This window comes from Pagrus pagrus (assembly GCF_965226575.1).
Source record: "Pagrus pagrus genome assembly, chromosome: 4".
NCBI lineage: Eukaryota > Metazoa > Chordata > Actinopteri > Spariformes > Sparidae > Pagrus > Pagrus pagrus.
In genome coordinates this window covers 16,098,603-16,119,373 of record NC_140188.1, presented here as the reverse complement: position 1 = coordinate 16,119,373, position 20,771 = coordinate 16,098,603, and the positions used below count along the sequence as shown (strand labels likewise).

At 41.2% G+C, this 20,771-nt stretch overlaps 1 protein-coding gene across 4 annotated transcripts in view; it reads right to left on the bottom strand.

Annotated features, from left to right (window-relative positions):
* Nucleotides 1-20,771, bottom strand: part of grik4 (glutamate receptor, ionotropic, kainate 4) — a 316,509-nt gene that overhangs the window by 182,018 nt on the left and 113,720 nt on the right. The window contains exon 1 of one of the 4 annotated variants that reach the window (XM_084350735.1): nucleotides 19,597-19,654. The exons of the other annotated variants lie outside the window; for them this stretch is intronic. The gene's annotated coding sequence lies outside the window, so the exon portion shown is untranslated. Of the gene's footprint in view, nucleotides 1-19,596; nucleotides 19,655-20,771 lie in introns of those variants that run through there. 4 annotated transcript variants of the gene reach the window in all.

Below are 20,771 nucleotides of genomic sequence, written 5' to 3'. Positions count from 1 at the left end.
GCAGCTCAGTATCTGTCCTAAACCCAACCAACTCTGAAATTATTCAAGAAGCCTGGACAGATCAATAAAACCTATGCGGAAGCTGAGTGTTTGATTCAGATACTGAAGTGGCTAGTGTGGTTGTGGGAGCTTCTATAGATTCAGACAGAAATCATTACGCTCTATTTTTGTAGTGTGACAACAGGCAGGAAGCACAAGGTCAATGAGGTCCTAAAAGCACATTTTTATTATTTTTTATGTTTACACAAAATATAATAACTGTTTGGAGGAAGTGGGCGTTAATTGGATGGTACACTTATTCAATACTTTCTCAGCCAGGCACAATGCGACAGTCCCAGTGGCACATGACAAAAAAGGGCTCACCTACAGTGCTTTTACAAGTAGGAAAATAATATTGTATGCAAGGTGCAGAATGGTAAGTCATGGATACATGGCTAAAGACGTCAATAATACCCCTTTCACACTGGACAAAAAACCCCACTAATACCCACTAACATTTAGCTTTCGTCCTAAGTGCAACAGGGTCACTTGGCATTCATTCTTGGGTCAAATGATTGCAGTAGTCACTGGTGATAATCGTGCTCTCACATCGTTCAGTCGGTCTTGAGTTTGAAAGAGAGATTGAAGTAAAAGATATAGAGAGTAACCGCTGTAACATTGTCACTGGCCTACATGCAGCTTTCTACTGGTCCCTGTTTCAGGCCATTTGTGACATCAAATGTAACGCACTGGGAAAAAAAACAGACATTCTGAGTGTAGGGCAGTGGATATGTTTGAAAGGGAGTTGTGAGTGCAGTAGTCACTGTGGCTGGTAGGCAATAAAAATGGCTTCCTGCACTTTTTGCTCTTTGTATTCTACTCTCTGTCCATCTCTGAAGCTGTACCCATGGTCCTAAACGTTTGTGAGCATGCAAGTACATGTGTGATTATTCTGCCACAGGATCAGGTTTACCTGCATTTAAAAAACCTTCATATGCACGCACATTTTTTGGGGAAAATGGTCTGTCATGAAACATGATATGATGATAAAATGCCACAACAAAATAAAAAGATTTCTGAACAAAGGGGCATTTTTAAATACATGTCCAATCATGAAATTAACAACTTGCAATACTATAACTAGCAGTAACATTCTCCTGAAGAATGCAGTTCCTAAGTAACGGTGAGCTAGTCGCTTTCATCAACAAGAAGAGGTGGATGTGAATGTTTCTACTTTAAATTAATCTGAAAATCCTCTTACTCTATCTGCCTTCCAAAGTCGGTTGAGCTGTTGGTCAGGCATGACTGAATAATAAAAACAGCTCATGTTGGATGGAAATAGCTGCTCAGTTAAAACATAGTTCTGTACAATAACAGTTATAATCAAATGTAGCCTGAAGGTACAAAACTCATTAACCAAATACAGGTAGTAAGGTCCACAGGGCTCTACAATATAGAAAAACAAGAAAAGAAACATGTTGGCATTTTGACGAATTACACGCTGAAAATGGTCAAACTTCCAGGGTCCACAGTCAGATATTAAACTTGTTTCACTTTAATCAAAATGCCATGGTGGAGCAATTTTAGTGCTGAGCACTGATTTAGATCAGCCCCCTGCTTTCCATTTACATCAGTGCTGTAGACCACAAACTACTAACATTAAAAACTCTCTCTATCACAAGGTTATATCCTCTCCGTGTCTTACAGTGTTTTCCAATTTGCTGACAAGCAAAAAAAAAGAAAAAACAAACAAAAAGAAAGCAAGGGTGTTAAGAGTTTTTGTGGCAGTATAACAACATCAGATGAATAGCACTACTGCAAGAGGCCATTTGTCAGGAAAAGTAAATATAGGTTGTTATTGAACAAACAACCGATGCTGGTATGACAAAAGAATCTGAAGTATGGAGTACATTGACAGACAAAAGACAGAATAAAAACATCCAGCAAGATGGAAAAACAGAAGACAATCAACGGCTTTTGAAATGAATTATAATTTGGGAGGTATTTTGCTTCTTGTCTTCAAGCTGCCTTCTATACAAGCTAATTAAGCAGTATGTTACACAGAGAGAAGAGCACGGAGATAAAGCACACCAGCATGGGTTTCTTGTTTTCTGTGATCTCCAGTGTAACCTAGATATGATTCCAAATCCCACAGTAAAACAGACGGTGTGCAGAATTGCGTTCGATACTTATTGAAGAAGCGCAGTCGGGGAGGCTGGAGATTGTTCTAGTGCAGTGCAAACAGTGCTTTTAGGTTTTAGGAGGGCTTTTACTTCCAAGTTACCTTTCTTTCTCACTTTGTTTTGAGGATACACACTGGGTGAGATATTTCTGCGATATTATAAAAAACTGGATATGGAACTGATTAAAGTCCTTCTCTGCACAAAAGTGTGTTTTTCTTCTTATTACTTCACTTTGATGTTTGAGTTTCACAAAATAATTCTGGTGTGAATATGTTCACATGCTTTTATGTTCAAAAAAACATTATTATCTCATGCTGCCCATTGCACCAGGACCTTTATTCACCATCTACCTACTATCTGCCTCAGTTCTGCCGGTGTTTTTGCAACCTTACACAAAGTCCTGACAGCTCATTTAAAGGCACGGGCTGTGTGCATATTTCTTTGGATTGAACACTTGATAATTACACAGTGTTTCTGCAGCAACTATAACCTGCTTTATAATTAACAAAGACATGGAAATCATGCTTTCAACAAAATAGGACCTTTACAGACCTCTGCTCAGGCTGAAGTTGAGTGGAGCTGAAAAGTATGACATGATGTCACCTAACTCTATGGACCGTAAATAAGGTGTAAATTGCCCTGTCGTGACAGGTGCAACATAACTCAAAGAAGAGTAAAGGAGATGTCAATGTCAAAGTGCAGCTTGTACACATACAGCCCTGAAAAGAGGTCTCAGTAGGCGACATACTTGAAAACACCTGTCATCGTGGCTTTGTGCATCAATTAAAATGTTGTGAAAACAACCTAAGAATTCAAATCTTCCACTGGCCTTAGTTGAACAGAGAAACAGTGCCCTCTTTCTTCACCTTCCCTGAAGATGAGAGATAACTAATGGGTTCTCTGATGAACAGAGAGAGTCCACTGCCTGCTGTCAAGACTGCATACGTATTACTCTGGAAACTGACCTCATCAGTCTGTGCATTCAGACATTTAGAAACACACAGAAATATACACCAGCACATTCATACACAAATATGCACACACACGCAAATATATATATAACTTCAGTTTTACCCCTTTTATCACCCAATTTAACCACAAGGAAGATTCATTTTCTGATTAATGAAGTATGCCTCTGTAAGGGTCTATGTGGTTTACAGCAGCAACAGATTCTGGAGGCTGTGTAGATAATCTTTGTGTAGCTACAGTGTTCTGCTCCTCTGGTAATGTTACAATAATTTTCACAGTGATTCATTTCATGAGGATATGTGATCTATGGTTGCTGTAGTTTATTGTCACTAAAACAGGATTACTCCGCTTAATTACAGCTGTGTTTGTGTGTGAGAGTGTGTGTGCTGTAGTCAATGATGCTGGGCAATGGTGGTGTTGGTGTGGCTCCAAAGGCACAGACAGAAGAAATCCAAGGTCGCCTCTATTTCCCACATTTTAAAGAGATATATGGTCCTATTCAAGGGACAAAAACACATCGAAAGTATGTCGCCAACAAAGGAGGGCGTAGTGAAGGACTGCAGATAACAATAATCAGAACCTAGCGTCATTTCTACTTTTACAACGATTCAATGTGTTATGCCTTGACCTTGGAAAATAACCACTGTGTTTTTTTGCTTTTTTTTATTACCTCGTATCTGAAAGAAAAAATAAAAATAAAAAACAAAAATATTCCCGAATATACATATCACAGTATTTATTATACGCACGGCCAAGGCAAATGCATGTAACCTTGATCCAGCCCCATGAATGTATTATTTCCATTTAATGGAACTTGTATGAAACTACTGTGACCTTTATCAACCTCTCCACCAATTATATTTCAATAGGCCTACCTATTACAGGCACGGTTCGAGGTATGTGGGAGCCAGAGGGAGCTGGTCTGCCATGAATGCAGTATAAAACATATGTGCTTGTGGGGTCACTAATAATCACCAACAATCATTCTTTCACTCAAGTAATGCATTACAGGATGTGGCAGGGGCTGCTAGAATGTGAGGTCTCTCTCACTCTTTCTCCCACATAAATGCACCCATTAAGCTATCATTTATTGATTTATCGCAACACCTTATGTTCGTCATTTTAAGACACCCACAAAGCTCAGATTTAAACTCGAACTCTGATTACAAGGGAAAAAAAGGTCGCTTTACTCATACATACACACCCACACACAAATTCAATAAAGAAGTGCAGACATGTGGGTAGGTTTGCTACTTGTTGTACTGGATGTAAACTGAATCCAGCCAAATCAATTCAAAAACATTCACTCCCCTTTGGATTTCCCCATATACCATTGTATTGTCTTTCCAGCCACATTTGTCATTTCGGTGGGATCCTTGAAAAGTGATTCTGAAGATTAAATTTCATGGAAAAAAGCCTGATTGTCTGCACTTGGCCCGAAAATGGATATTATGCGGCTCAAGTGGCTTAACTCCACCAAATTTGCATTTCCCTTTTATAACTTGGACTGGGTAAATGCTCACTGGAATGGATGACAAATATTACTCTGCATTACACAGGGAGCGCACCCAACATGTCTTCTGCCTCCATGATTATGAATTTATGATTTTATTCATGTTAATGTCTGCATGCCTGTACAACGATACCAGTTCTTTGAAGAAGACAGAAAGGTCACGTCTGTTTCTTATATATATGTTGTAGTTGCTGGCGGGTGGGTAACAGCAGGGCAGAGTATCTTGATGAAACAGGGAATCGGGGGATATGTGTGGGGAAGTGCTGCAGGGCTGTTCAGGGTTCACGGAAGTTGAAAAGTTGAGAAGTGGAAAGGAAGGAAGGGAAAAGGGATCAGGGGAAGTCCAGCTGTGTGCATGGGTGGCAAAAGAGGAAGGTAGGAGGGAGGAAGGCATTCATCATGGAAAGACAGAGGGAGAGGAGTCATGAAGATAAAGGCGGATGTGGCGTTTAGGGAAATGGAGGAGGAGAGGAGGAGGAGGAGGATAAAGGGCAGAACGAGGGGAGCGAGGTGATTTATCCTGAGTCTCACACAGCCTGGAGAGATGAGGTGTAGACTGCCTAGCTTTGGTGATCACAGGAAGTTTTTGCCATATTACACACACTCACAGATACACAAAAAGGCCTGAACAGATACTGTCAAGAGACAAAAGCTGTGATAGACACCTACTAGGCTCTCTTCCAGCTATTCCTGTTCTGTTCTTTCATCACCATCAACATCTAAGTGAGCTTGACTATACAGTGTAGCTCAGACGGGTGACCCATTATAATTGAATCACTCAAAGTGCTTTCAAAAAGTGAGCAGTGACACAGCACTAAGGGGAGTGACAGCGGCTCCTGTCTCATCTGTGGGCATGGCTACCTCTGCTTCCGCCTGAGTGGACAGCCTGAAAATCGCTTTCAGGCCTAAAATTTTGCTCTAAACCTTGAAGTTTAGTTAATTTGATCCCACTGCCCTGATGAAGACTTGGCTCTACAGTAGGTGATTTACGGACCTTTACACAAAAAGCGAACAGTGTACCATCAGGCACCGTGGGGTTTTCCTAGCATGTATTTTCTGCTATTATTAGGCCAGGCCCTTATCAGCAGCTATTCAGCTGATTAAATGTGTTGAGTGTCATGGATGTCATCAGTGAGAGAAAGCTGCCTGACCAGAGTGGGGTTGGCAGAAACTTGAGTGTGCAGAATCAGAGATTAGCAGTTCCTGTTTGTGATGTACAGACAACTATCACCCGATTACTTTGAAACTGAAGAATACTTTAAAACAATGCTGATAACCATACGTTTCCAAGAAAAAGAAGTAATATAAATCACAGTTTATGCTGTTTTATTTTTGTGAGGTTAAAATGCTCTTTAAATATGTTGGAGGCCTTATTATTAATTATTTTCATAAATTTGAGCACAGCAGTAAGAGTGACACAGTGCAGGAATGATATAATACGATACGATACGATACGACACGATGCGATACGATACAAGACGATAAGATATGAGATGGTACGATATGAAATGAGACGATACAAGATGATACGATACTCAACATTTTATTCCATCCTTAGCTCTGTCTAAGAAGTTACACAGGTTAGACAAACAGTTACACACATGACACGTATTCATAAAGGCAGAATGCACATCAAACTGCCATGACCATGAAATATATCGCACAATAACCTCAGATACAGATCAGCACACTGATTTTGGTTTAGCAACAGTATGCACTGATAAACGGAAGCCAGTCAAGTAGGGGAACTTTGGGTCATAGTTTGATTTTGCACCTTAACAATATAATACAATACAATAGACGTCTAATTTTGAGCTGTGGTCCACCATTATGTTTCAATTTTTTGGCCCTCCAAGTGAAAAAAGTTTGGCCAACTGTGCTCTACAATGACAGAATACATCTGACCAACAGCCTCCTATGGGCAACAGAGCACTTCGGAGTTAGAACATATTTCTTGCTGTGATTTTACATTTTTTCACAATGAATATTTTTGATATATCGACTTGAGCTTTCCAAGAATACTTGTAACAATCTGTGTGCGCATTTGACCGAGTCATAGATGTGAGAAGGAGTGCTGTTTTTCACAGCATTTGCAACAATCAGACACAAATGGTTTTAAAGAGCCTGACTTGCCTGCATGAGCTATGAGTCACTTTGCCTGCTCAGACTAGAAAACCTGATTTAAACTATTTAGTCCCTCATTTTTGGCATCTCTCTCTACGTTCCTAATGCCACAGTATATTCTAAATTAATATGCAATCTTTTTAATGCCACCTGTCCGTTATCTTGCCACTTACTTTAATGTGGCCCATAGTTAATATGGACAAATGCTAATCCGACTTGTTAGCACCTAATCCTTGCCTGCAAATCCTTAGCAAATCAACCCCTCGGTGTGGCCATGGCAACCACAGGAACCACGCATGGGGGAGCAATGGAGGAGCTAATTTTTCAGGTAGTGCCCTGAATCTTAAAACACCTCTTCATGAGCAATAATGAGTGTGATGCAACATCAGTTTCTGAGTTGGATTATCAAGCATGAGTCAATTAGCAGAGTCTGTGATGTTATCTAGCAAAACCTGCTTTCTAGTTATCTATTAAATGCAAGATACTGATGTAATCTCGTGTCTCATTGTGACGGTCGCTGTGACAGATGTGTGGCTGACACACTGACATCACCTGGGAGCTAATGTGGCATGTGAAAGTGTGGTACGAGATCAGTCATCCATTTAAGCAGGCTTGACGTTTATCTTAGAATATAAATTGGATGATAAATGTCCATATGCACAACTGGCATGATGTAGACTTTGGGCTTGATATTCATGTGACTCTATGGGTGTGTATGTGTTAGAGTAGCCTCTGTGTGTTCCCTGGGTGTGCTTGTAAAACACCATGTTCTGTAAAACTCTTTAGCGATATTCTATAAAAAAAACCCCAAACACAGCACGTCCATCCTGTATTGCAGAGCTAGAGGGGGAGGGATGGAAAGATGCAAACAAATGTGCACTGTTACGCCTTCAGCAATTGTTTATAGATGCAAGAGAAACATCTGCGCGCACCACAATCTTACAGTACTGAAGCACTTGAGGCGAACAGCATCATTAACATGGAATGTACAATCACTCTCTACAACCTAATCCCGGCCCCTTTGTCAAAAAACGATGATGAGGCACTTGCGCTCTCCAGTAACTCACCCCCTGCGCATTTATCTTTTCGAGAGTAACAACATATTCATGCAAACCATGCTCTGCTTTTCATTATTATGTTAGGTCATATCCTCTTCAAGCCCAGAGAGCAGCAGTAAATCAAGGCCAGTCTAACCTCGTGACGCTCAGAGAGGAAGATAATTGAGTGCCTCTCTGCGGTATGGCTCCGGATTTCTTTACCATGAATATCAAATCCAAGTGTGCCAAGTGGATATACAGCATGCGTCCTTGTGGACAACAGCATTCTGAAGTTGTTGAACAGCATTCGCTCCTGAAATTAGTAGACGTCACCTTTTAAACATTGCTCCCCTGAGAAAGATGCACCACTTGAAGGTAGAGAGTGTAAATGACAAACAGTAGAGGAGAGAGGTGCATCTACCCGGGGGAACTTCTTTGACTTAACTTAAGTTGACAAGCCAGCACAAAGTGAGCATGAATATTCTGAGAACAGAAAGTAATCCGAGTGTTTTCATCCTTTGAATAGATTCTATAAAGGTCCAAACCTTCCTTTGTAAATACAATAACATTGAACTCGACATGGGCCCAGGTTACTCTCGTGTTTACATGAAACACGGCCATGAAAAGCATCGGATAAGCACGATGTCTCATTCTTTGAGTCACCACACAAAGCTCCTGATCATGCTGTGGGTTGAAATGAAAATGCACTGATCGATCCAGAGCCTCGCATACATGTTTACCTCCCTCTTCACCATGACTGTCCAGTACAGCGCCCACATTACTGAGTGTTCTCAGTGGGTGTTTGACTCTGCCAGAACCGTCCCTTGTCGCCAATTATGTCTGTGAGTTTCACGGACAGAACGGAACAATCGAGGAGTGGAGAGCGTCCAGCGTGGTGACCTCTGGCTTACATCTTTGCTTTCTGCAGATTAAAAAGTACTTTGGTTGATAGGCCCCATAAAGTAGTTCTAGTATTTCTGGGTTTGTTCCTGCAGCTACATTTCATGGCTGAATTTAATTATAATATATATTTAAAAATATTGCTGTAGTTAGATGTATAAATCATGGTAGATGTCCAATGTCTTGCACTAGATAGTGCAGGGTGTTGGCCAGTAAGGCAAACACAGAAATCAGCTTGAACTTGCTCTCATTAAAGACGCTTCATCTTGATTAGGGAGCATTGATAATGCAAGGCAGGATTAGGGAATTTAATCTTGAAAGGCAGGGTGAAGGACTTTAATCCTGCCTAGATTTATCAGTGCTTTACCTGTTTAAGGAGAGTCGAGATTTCTGAAATAATAGCACAACTGCCAGGCAAGTGCAGCGGTACAAATTGGTCCATTGAAACTGTTCCTAACATCAATCAAACCCACATATATATGCCACCAACATTCAACACAAGTCTATAACCATTATGTTAATGTTTTCTGGAAAAAGGTCATTATTTCTTTCTCTTAATGGGCCTTTTGATCACTTATAGACAGATATCTGCTTAAAAATATAGTATGTGACATTAATGTTAATCATGCCAAATATTTCCAACAATGTTTAACCCCAGGTAAATATGTAATTTCATTTAGGGTAATGGTGCGCTTCGTTTAGTCACCTGTTGCTCTAACTTCCAGGGAAACACAAGATGGTACACGAGAGAGTGAGGAAGGAATTTATCAGACGTAAATACACATAGCGTGAACAAAACTTTAATGTATTACCTCGTCTGTGAACATTTCTGCCCGAGTCACGTCAGAGGTTTTCGCCGGCAATGGTTGCTTAACAATAGGCATGACAACTACCACGGCCCCACACTACTTCCTGGTTATCAAACTCAGTGTTTTGATTGTCTGTCAGTTGCATACTCAAAACAAGTAGGGGGCAGCATATCACCAGAGTAACCACTTACTGCTGCTAACTGTAGCTGCTGTTACCTAGTTAGCTCAGTTAGCCGTGCAGCTAGCGGTTTACACTGAGAGCTCAAGGACCAGGGGACTGTTGGTGTTTACACCACTAGCACAGGAGCTTTGGACTGGGATAGGGTGGGGCTAGCATGCTAATTTGAGTAGATATCTCTGCCACACAGTACATAGTCACCAAAACATCAAAACTGCTATTTCTACACTTTCTGTTAATAATTTTACTTTACTTTTAAAGGGTGTCAACAAAAATTCTTACATATTGCCCCTTTAATATCGATAAAAAGAAGTCCTGTGTTCAACACAACAAATAATTTGACACTAATCGGAGCAAAACAGCAAGTTGTGTCACTGAATATAGTAGAACATCAGTGTTTGCCTTGCTTGACGTGGGCGGGCCGCCCAGGTATATCAAGGGCCAGCCAATTAGATATTTTTACATCCCATAATCAACGCCTTCTCCGAACATAACAAATGCCAATTTAACTACGAGGGCGTGAAAACATTTCATCAACAGGTAGGGCTTGTGTGTAAAGTGTCCAAAATTATTCACGCCAAAAAAATGCCCTATCCTGCAGGTGCCAATTTTCTCAGTGTGAAATTAAAGCCTGTCAAAGGTGCAGCTATAAAGTGGAATTCAAACTGTTCAATAAGGTTATGAAAAATGGATAAACACAGAGGAAATGAGGGAGTATAAGTGGTTTCAATGCTGATGTCTTAACCCCCGAAGCTGCAGAGTCACAGCTACTTTGCATATTATTATTGACTTGAGCCCAAGATGGTATCATTTTTCTGTGTGCGCATTCATGAGCATGCAGACACAGATGCAAATGTTCACACCCAAAAACACACACGCTCATACATGTGCGCACACACACCAAGACTTATTATGAAATTTCACAGCTCGCCTGTGTGGAAATTTTTTCTGATTAAATTTCATTTACTGCAACTGGGGTTTCATCACCCAATAACAGGCAGGAGAGCTGAGGCGCTGATGCATGCTTGGTTCCAGCAGGCACCAGGGGAATATCAAAGCATGCCACCTATCCTCTTTTATTTCTCTCCCTCCATCGCTTACTTTTTGCCTCTCTCCTCCTGTCCCCTTCACGCACCTCCGTCCTCACCCGCAACCTCACCACATCTCTCCCTTCACTCGGACCTTTTATTCCCCCGAATCTCTTCCTCTCCTCACTGCTCCTCTTGTTCACATTCCTTACCCAGCGTAGCGGTGTCATGTAAGACACACTGCCTGGTCCTGCAGAACGACAGCAGCCCTGAGAGGACAAACCAACACCCTCGGCACCCAATGACCACAGTGACCGAACAACAGCACTTTTGTAAGAGATATAAAGGCGTGTAACAGATGGTGCCTCGGTGCGTTTCTACAAAGAACTGAACCGCAACACGTATAATTTTCACACTATTTCTATAGACACTTTCTTTAGCAGCAGCATATTACATAACTTCTCTGGAGAATAAGCTGAATTCCTCAGAGACTTAAGCTGCAATTTATTTTGATAATAGATTAATGTGACAACTACTTCTCAATTAATCAATGATTTGGTCTATGAATGCCAGAAAATAGTGAAAAATGCAAATCACACTTTTCTTTAAGGCCAGTGTGACATGATATTGCCTGTTTTGTCAGATCAAGAGTTTCAAAAATGTCAAATATTCTGATTTCTGCTTCAGAAATATGCGCGTTTTCAGCTTCTCTCTTTGTTTTGTCACTGTGTATTAATTATGCTCGGGTTTTGAACTTTTGGTCAGACAAATCAAACACTGCACATGTCACCATGCATTTTTCAGTTTTATGACGTTTCATAGACTAATTGATTAATCCATTCACAAATAAAATAATAAATAAATTGATTGTCACGGTACGCGGTTTCAAGAGGACATGTCTCATCTAAACCTGTCAGATGTCAAGAAGAGAGAGAGAGAGGAGGAGGAAGGAGACATGACTGCAAGAAAGTTGTCATGCTGCAGATGACTACACTTTTTGTTGAGAAACAAATTCCCTCATTCCTTAAAGTGACTACAAGGAACTTTTAGTTATTGTTGACTCTAGCACCCCTGTGGACAAAAGTGGTACGGTCTGTTGTAAAGATCTTTGCTAGCATGTGCCGGCGGTGGGTTCATTCATTTTGTAAGCGAGTGACAGAGAGAACGCAGGATGGGACGCATGTAGGAGGTCATGTATTTGTATGTGATCTTATATGTGATCAGACCTGAGCACAGACATTAAAAATAACTATATAAAAATAGCTGTCTTTTTGCTGAAGGGTCTCCTTTGCTGTTACTAGAGGAATCACAAGACTGTTTCATAAACAAACAAAAAAAAAAAGTTCCTCGTAGTCACTTTAAGTATTTTGGTTTGGCTTTGTCCAACTCTAACTGTTAACCTGATGCCAACTCATGACTCAGTTGGCAGAAAGAGGGCTAGACTCAACCACGTGGCGAGGGCGAGCGGCGCTGTGGAAAATCAGTGTATCCCACACATATGCTTTACTTGGGCGGGCCGCCCAGGCATATTAATGGCCAGCCAAGTATATCTGTGATCGTGATGGATAAACTAGGTGACAATCTGCCCTCGCTCTAGCCCTTCCATCTACTGTCAGGCACACATGGTCTGCAGAGACAGAGAGAGAGAGAGACACTCTGGTATTACATCCCTCCTGTAAAAGCACTGATTGTGATGCAACCTTTCCTATTTACCTACGTAGGCCTGCTTACAGTGTGTCGTTGTTTTGTACAAACTTGTACAGTAAGTACACCTGGTTGGTGCGAGTTGTTCGGCTGCATTATTAATAAGCTTCCCCACACAGGTGAAAAAATCCTGAATGCAAGGTGTGTTTTTTGGACAAACTTTAAAAAACATACTGTTAGCGTGGAAAGTATATAACGTTGTTGTGAGAGAAATACAGGAAGGAAAAAGGAACAAAAAGGCGAGGCAAGCCAGGGTCCCTGGATTGAGTCGGACAAATAAAGCAAACTTCTGAAGATTGATAGTTGTTTTTCAAGTTTCACTCTCAGGTTGTCAAATATCAATGCAACCGGGTTTTAGGTAAGGAATGTCTTTCTTTTCTTGTTACTGGCAACCACAGACATTCAGAGTGTGTTCTGAGCTGTTAGTAGGCATATCCATGAATAATTAAATCTTATTTAAATCCCCAGGACCTGACGACAAATCAGTTTTACCAGTACTATCTGTGCCAAGACACGACAATGAAAAGAATCATTAGTCTCAGCCATAGATTCAGCTCCTTTTCAGATTCTTATAAATGACTGCCAGTGGTCAGAACATAAAAAAGTGGACTCGTTTTCGGATAAAACTCCTGATTGAACTCAGTGGTTTCACTTTTCACCCACATGAGTCAGAAGTTGCCTTACAATCAGAGTGTCTGCTTGATTTAAAAAATATCTGTGTCGTCGTCAACCTCTTTGTTTAAGTGGCCACAAGTACAAGAGAATTAACAGACTGGTCTGAGCGCTGTTGCCCACCTACAAACAGTGTGGAGTCGCTCGCATCGACAGCCCGCAAAACATTTTCAAGCTGTTAGGATAACACTGGTCAATGGCCACGTGCCAGTCTGGAAGCTGATCTTGACCACAGCTTGTAAACATGAGGCAGCCGAACATACACAAGCTGATACACACACACACACACACACACACACACACGCACACACACACACACAACAGGAAAAGCAACAATGGACCCATGCTGAGTTGTCGAAAAGATGGATTGATGGTTCAGTGTTTTTTTCTTGCAGTTTTTTCACAATCTTGTCTAAGCCTCGACAAAATGCATTCATTCTGTTTCCGAGCACTTGTTTTCTTTCTTTCCAAGGAATACTACTGTTTATTTCTCAGCAATGACTAGCTTTCTTAAGCAGCACACAATCGTAACTGGGCAATTACCCAGTGCTTCAGTTCATGGTTAAATGCCTCATGCGAGGGGATTTCAACAGCAGTGAATAATAGACGACAGAGAAATGTTTGTGTGCTCTACCTCCCTTTCAGTCAAAGGATATGACCTGGAGAAGAAGACTAAAAATGACTGAATACTTGACCTCAATAGGTTAACCCTCCCACCGCAGGGCTTTGACATCACAGACTAGAGTTCGCATCTCCCACACAGACTCCCAGCGGTGGTTAGGTTTAGGCATCAAAAGCACTTTGATTAAGGTTGAGGAAAGATCATGGTTTTGGCTGAAAGTTAATAAACAGCCTGGTGTCTGGTGATTCAGGACTCGCTCTGTATTAAACCAAGTCAATAACCTTTGCATGAGCCATGAGTGCCCAAATATAACCATAAAAAAGTTTAAAGGTGCAATATGTAAGAATTTTAAGTGGACATTCTACAGTGCTTTTCCAGTCGACCAACCACTCAAAGCCCTTTTCAACACTTACATTCACCTATTCACACACACACACAAATTCATACACTGATGGCACAGGCTGCCATGCAAGTTGCCGACCTGCTCATCGTGAGCAATTTGGGGTTCAGTATCTTGCTCAAGGATACTACCGTTTACTGAACGATCCACTCTGAGAAGCTGCTAGGCAGAGTATGACTCTGACAGGTGCCTTTTTCTGACACATTGCACCTTTTAATAATTGTGTTGTCACTATGAGTGTGTATTGTATCCCAAGACCGGCTATTTTGGTAGGAAACAAATGAAATATGTTGTCAGTGAACATTTTAACATTTAATTGACAATATTTTCCTCAGTATGTTAAGCACTTAATCAGGTCAGCGTAACGTTTTGCTGTTGTAAATGTATCATATATAAATGTAATTTCTTGGGTAAGCGTTGCCACTATAAAAGCAGAAACCCCCTTTTTGATCAGTGGTCTTGGTTTGCATAGTTTCGTTATCAGCTTGAGTGATTAACCAATAAACAGGGAGAAAGGGAAAAGAACACGTAATACATTTTAACTAAGGACTTGGGGCCTTACCACAGTATTGCCCAAACTGTGGATTTACAATGTGCATTGAATATTATGTGTGTGTATGTGTGAGTATTTGAGCTTACAGTCTATGTATGTACAAGAGAGAAACAAACAGAGCTCCCTGTCTACCCACATTTCTCAGCCTAGAAGACACCAGGCTGCTGGCCTGGGCGTTTGATGCCATTTGAAAGTGACCTGCATCAGAGAGTGAAAGCGCACACACATACCAAGAGACGATACTCTGTACATTGCTCTTTAACATGCCTTCAGACTCGAGGCCGGCCTTCAGGCTGTGAAATGTCTCATCTGAAGAAAGAGAGAATACAAAAAACGTCTGAGCATCAGGGGTGGTTTTAGCGGGGTTGCAGCACAAGTAATTGATTTCTCTTCTCCATTTGCAAGAGCGCCTATAATGCCGTGGCATTTTAAAGCCTCCTGATTTGCATTTTTCTTCTTAGGAACAGTGAAATGGCACATGTATCTTAGCTATATCTTCCATCACAGAGAAGCCCACATACAGTATATAGATAAAGATGCTGTTACAGCGCTAAAAGTCTTCAAGCATTAAAGTAATTGGAGGTTACACCATTTTCTCAAGCAAAACACTGGAAAGCAAAAATAGTTGCTAGGCAACTGCTCATGCCCAAACTCATTGGCTTATACTGTGAGACTATAATGTGATGGTAAAGTATTTCCAAAGGAAGAAGTTACAAGGAAATATTCTGGGAAAAAATTGTGAAATTTTCTTTTTTAAAGCTGAGGGTAATATCACCAGTGTTGTTTTTCATAACACATGAGCTGCTTATGGAGATGAAATACAAAAACTGATGGTCAGTCATAAATAAATGGCAATATATAGGAGAAATAATAGAAAAAATGTTACAATAAAGCCGGTGGCAGAGTCAGGATGTTTGAGAAGCAGGAGCAAAAAAAAGGGCACCAGCTGTGTGCAGTGGGGCACCAGCATGCAAAAAGGGGCACCCTAGGGGGCACTATCATGTTTTATCTACTCTTGGGTAGGCATAACACAGACCAAACTGTCATTCATATTAAATTCACCTTTGTTCTTTAGTGCCACAGGAGTAATATTGTCAATGCTATTCCACAAATCGCAGAGACACAGATGATGAAAATTTTAATACAATATTGACTGTCATTTTCCATTAAGCACATTTAAATGTCAGTGTCTCCTGTGCTGAATGTGACCCTGATGCAGAATCTGGTTTGAATGATGGGTCCATGTGCCCTTATACTAAAGGAAAAACAGACGTCCCCTCTCTGGGTCAATTTACTTTTCATCCCGTGGCCCACCGATCACATTAGGCCGATGGACATATTGAGGAACCCTCTAGTGTAGTTAAGTGACAGGACTCAAACCCACACACACACACACACACGCCGGCCTCACTCGAGACAGAGACTGTTAAGAAGCTAGATGGACGGAGCGAGAAAGAGAAGGGGAAAAAAAATTAATCACAGGATTTGACATGTTTTGCCACCACCTGTCAGCCTAATGTTTGTCAGGGTTTGGAGGAGATGACAAGGCAGGGAGGGTCATGGAGGAGGCATGCTGCCTCATTACATGTGACATGCGTAGGCGGGCAGACGTGCACACACACATGGAAGAACGATAACGTACAAGAGGTATGAATGACTCCCCCTCAGACAGAAGCCTATACAAATTGCACAATGAGTCCTTTGGAGCCATTGTCCACGATCAATACCCCATCGTCTTTGACCTTCAAACCCAGCCATTAAAGTATGTCATTTACTATGCAGCAATTATGAAAACACTGACAGAGAACTGTGCATGTTCCTAACACCAGGAACAAATGAAGCAATCAACATTTACTGACACACGGAAGCAAAGGATGACACAGCTGCTCATGCAGATGAAGGAGTAAGAACCGTCCCGGTGCGGAGTTCACTGAGGACGATACAAATCACATGTCTCGCTGGTTGTCATCTGTTTTGTTTAATCTGTGTCAAGATCAAACCGCCAATCAGAGGAGTGGGTGTCATGTTAAAGGGTGCAACAAGTGTCAACTTGTGACATGATAATGTGTGATACATGCAACAGCTTCCCTGGGAGAATTAATCGGCTGATTGATAAACAGGGCTAAGCGGCTACAGGTGTTCCCAGAGGCTCTGTGAGGCTGTAATGCTCAAAGTAGTGGACATATTTTGACCTGAAATCACGAAAGTCGTTTGGCATTATCATCTGGGATCATGAATGTCTGCGCAAAAATTTCACGGCAATCCAACCAATAATTGCCATCCACCAACAAAAAGACAGACCATGGCCAACAATGCCATCCCTTGAGCCACAACACTAGAATGGCTAAAAATGACCGTGGAGCTATTTTGCTTTGCTTTGTCGTACATCTTCCACCAGTGGAAGGTTTTCTATCCAGGTTTCTTTCATGAAAACAACAATAGTCTCTGTGTAATAGCCATCTTTTTTTCCCCGAGAATACAAGTTTGTAGTTTGGCCATCAAACTATAAGAACTGCAATTTGCAGTAAAAACCAATATAATCCATACAAACATGTCTTTGTTGCTGTACTGTTGCTTATTGTGCACAGCATTTGGCTGCGGGCTGGAGTTGACTTTTCCAACTACTAAATGCTTTGCCAGTGAAGACAGGCCTTTATTGTGGGGACTCTGAAACGGGAGGAGAAGAGGAGAGATATGGAAAGCAATCAATAGGAGCCAAGGGAGCGACTGTGTTCTGTGTTTGTTTGTGTTTGCGCGCTTCCATGTATATGTGCGCTGCTGCCTCAGAAAGTGTGTAAGCTGTATTGTGGCCCCTTGCCCTGCCTTTGATCTGTCCCTTCCTCTGAGATTTCAGACAAACAGGCCCTAGCCTTCTAGCTAATGCAAGGCCTGCTAAGCCAAGCTGAGCTATGTGGGTGCCACCTACACACTGCAGCTTTCTGTCTCTACTTCTTTCAGCCTCGCTTCCACACCTCCTCACAGCTTCCAACACTAAGTGCTCACCCTCATCTCTGGATATGTCACTATTTCTTGCATTGCTTGAATTTTAAGTGTATGTGTTGGAAAGAAGAGGGATTTCACGTTGACTATTTTTATTTGAATCAGTGCTGCAGAAGCATGAACACCCGCTGTTCTTAAATATCCATATATATCTATGCAGCCATTTAAAACAACAGCTCGAGCTGATTCTGTTCTGGGTTTGGACTAAGGGGTTGTTTTAAATGACCACTAGTCAGTGGATAATTTTTCTCTGTTGTGACCTTGCTAAAAAAGTCTTCCCCAAAGCACGTCAGCATGCAAGTCCCTCGAGACACAAAGCAGATGCGGGCGCGTGCTCTTTCTCCGAGGCTGCGGGCAGGCACGAGCGGTCACTTTGTAATGAGCGATCACAGTGTGGGCTGGATGACCTTCGGACTTCGGCATAATGCATACAGAATCCTACATCTCGTGATAAATCATATCGAATTACTTCATCACACTGAAACAGTTATAAAAGGGGACTTTTATGAAGTTTGTCAAGACATTTGGTGAAATGACTCCTGCATGCTGTTGGACAAGTTTGGTACAAGTTGTGGGAGAAGAGCTGCATCAGTCCATTTGTGGGTCGTTGTGACACTGTTCAACCACATCAATTCTTGTGACTGAAAACTGACAATGTTTCAGGATATTTAGCTTGACATTCTGCAGGAATTAACATGTTACGATAGCGAATGTAAAAGTCAGATAATGTGTAATTTTACTGGATATTCTTCAAGTAGAAGCATTTCTCTGCTGCAACATGACTTATAGACGAATCCGGCAAACGATGTGTGTTTCGTCATCTAGCGTCACCGCCATTACTGCTGTGGCAACTCAGTGTCTGCTGTGACAGCAGCATGGGTAGTTGGATTAAAGACTTTGGACAGTGGCTTTGAGCCTCATTATTCAGATTTCACATACAGTATTAGACATTGGTTACAACAATAGCCTGAATGAATCATAGAGGGATAGAGAAAAAAATGACCATCTGTCACATTTGTGATAAAGGACTATCTATTATACAAACATTACTGTACTAATCAAAAGCTGTATTTAATCATTACAGAACAAATATTATAAATATTAAATATATTAAAAAAATGTAAAAATATGATTACATGATAAGGATGTTTTTGGTATTCAGGATTATTTCATGAATTGCCTGGCAACAAAAAGCCAACTACAATAGTAACAATATTAATTAATTGTTAATAGCTGTAATAATTATCACAATATTCTGGTGAACCAGTGTTTTCCCACATTTACTTGGTCGGGCCGCCCAGGGGCATTGACTAAAATCTACAACGGGAGGTATGTTTCTTTGTCGACTTTATAAAATGTACTGCTGACGAAAGCTGAATTTTGCCTCGACTGATGGAGCAGCTAAGGAATACACAGGTTCTTCCTAATGTCCTAGACATCACTGTCAAAAGCAACGTGACATTGAAAGTAAAGATAAACATGTTGTTCACTTCTTAGGACAGCTTGCATTCAAACCCGAGGATACTGAATGGGGACGCTACTGCAGTAATTGCATCTTGTATACTTCCAAGATATAATTTTGCCATTATAGTGCTCTTGAGTAACCACTTTCTGTGTGTCCAAGTAAGCTGTTTATAATAACACAGAAGAGGGGACCGGGTAAGGTGAAAGGCAGGGAACATACTAAAGCGCGACAGTGCTGGAAAAGGAGACAGAAGGTTGAAGCCCGCTGTGCTCTACATTTTAATTGAGAACAAGTTAAGCTGCTGATTTAATCTCTGTCCCCTGTCTGCAATAAGAGGTAGCCATGTGTAAAACTTCTGTATCTTCACCATTACCATAACTCTGTTTCTTTGTAGATAGTGTTTACCAAAGTAGGATTTGTGTGTGTGCGTCAGTGTGTATGTGAGTGTGTCTGCACGCACGTATATCTGTCTGTTTTCTCCCCCCTGTTCCCGAACTCTCCAGGGGTGAACTTGCTTCGTCTGCCAGCGTCTTTTCCCCCAGAGGAACTGTACAGTGTAGCGTAGGAGGCACCAGGGGAATTCACAGCATCTGCAGCCCCTTTATTAGATATCACTCTGAAGGAAAAAAATGAGAAGCAACTTGACACAACAGTTCCCTACAAGACACTTTCTTTTGTTTGAAGAACAAAGCCACTTTTTCATTTGCGTTACAGAATCGGTGGATAGATGGTATTATACTGTCTCAGGGACTTTGGATATTATGTCACACAGAAAAAGAAAACATGTTTGGGAGGAGAACATGAGTTTAAACAGAGTACAATGCTATTGCTTTGGCATCCTCAGGATTAAAAATTGGTATCCTTGTGGGTGGGCTAAGGCCCTGCGTGATATATTGTTTTGTCATACCAACTTTAATACCAATTAAAATCCAATCCATCATTATGAGTGGGCGAGCTCATTCATAACAATATCTTTGGCAACGTGTTCCACTGTGTGTATTGCATTTATCAGTTATTTTGACAAAATCTAAAGCCGTGCCAAGTAAAAGACAGAGAGCTTGGGTAATTAGATCTCGACATCGAGGCCAACTGGCCAGTCCATCGGCCGTGACTGTCACTCATCTCCCAAAACAACCACTAAAGGTTGACGTAAAAGTGTGTGTGAGAGGGAGATAGAGTGACAAACAGCTGTGTGTTTCTGAGAATACATCTGTGCAATTGTCTTTGTCAGAATGGGAATGACCAATTTAAGCAAAGCTTTGCACAGAAACCGGACCCTATCGTGGCTCAATTACATATTGAGTCAATATGAAAATCAGTGAGCTGCTGGGAAAAGGCTACCCTGAATATTTTTCCATCCAACTGAGAAAAAAAAAAAAAAAAAAATGCAGCCGCAGCATTTTCTGAATATTTCCGGCCTTCTTTTCACACGGATTCAGCACATTCATAACGCACTTCAGCCAACGGTGAGACTGGTAATTTTGCAGGATTCGCTACTTTTTAATAACAGCAACAATTACTTTGTAAATAGGCTTGAATATAAAGTGTGTGCTCTTCTCAAAGAGGATGTCAACAACTTGACATTTCAAGCACTATAACTACAACCAAGGTTGGATTAAATCAAACTATGTGCAA